A 1183-nucleotide genomic window follows, 5' to 3' on the forward strand; every position below is an offset into this window, starting at 1 on the left:
GAGAGAGAGAGATGTTGCCTCTTAGCTACCAAGCAAGCGACTGAGCCCTTGAGGCGTGTTCACATACGCGACTGCGCAGTGGAAGAAGAACTGCGAGGTAGAAGGGACGGCAACAGGAAACACGTGAGGCGTGTGTGCGCGGAAATGTGAAAGGGGTTGTGTACGCGGACCAAGATGCGCTCAGGTACAATAAAACAGTGCTTGTGATGTTATCAAAGGTCTACTCAAGACAAAGGCATTTGAGCTATATTGTGAAGGCCTCATGTCACCATACACGAACTGCTGATGACCTGCTCACACCATACACCCACACAAGGTTTCATAAGACGCCGCTGATACACGAACATTGCACTAGACCCGCTTGCTCCATAACCACATAATATTAAATATAGACATATAGTGTATGCTCTGCAGATGTGACTTGGTGACACAACCATATCAAGACCTATTTCTTAGAAGGAATAGATAGATATTGATTCTTGGAAGATACGCTTTAGAACCCACATAGACATTTATTATTGGAAAATACTGTATGTATTGTTGATATAAAAGTATGCACTCGGCGTACTGGATTGGGTTGAGAATTAGAATTTGGCTCTAGATGCGCATCCTGTAACACAAGCATAACAACCCAGAGCTCTGCAAATAAAGACCGCTTCAATGGGAACCTGATTACTTCTCTTCATTATCCAAAAAAGAACACGCCGACAACACAATACTTATAACGTTACAATTTAACACTGAAATACTGACGGTGTACATACCGAGTAAGGAGGTTAGAAAAGAAGTGCATGCAACGGCCTAGCTATAAAAGCAGCACAGATTTCAGACAAGACAATTCAATAACACTCTGTGTTTTCAATGTGCGCACTTAAACTGTCCCTAGGTTTAACAATACTACAGATTAACTAACGTGCCCAAATGCCAGCCTTACTGTAGTGAACGTCTGCTCGTATTTAGAGGGTAGTGGAAAGTCCGCACTTCTTGGGTCCTCGCAAGAGTTGGGGACGTCCGTCTGGTTCCACTGTGTGCAGAGTCCTCTTGGTTCCGAAAGTCCGCTTCGGGAGGAAAAGTCTCTGATTGTCGATGTGCCGGTTCACACGATTACTGTTAGAAGGAATCCTGTCGCTTCTAAACTTTTCAGTAACTGCTTTGGTCGCAGCGCTACGTTACTTGTGTAACT

Source organism: Cynoglossus semilaevis, chromosome W, assembly GCF_000523025.1.
Source record: "Cynoglossus semilaevis isolate Cse_v1.0 chromosome W, Cse_v1.0, whole genome shotgun sequence".
NCBI lineage: Eukaryota > Metazoa > Chordata > Actinopteri > Pleuronectiformes > Cynoglossidae > Cynoglossus > Cynoglossus semilaevis.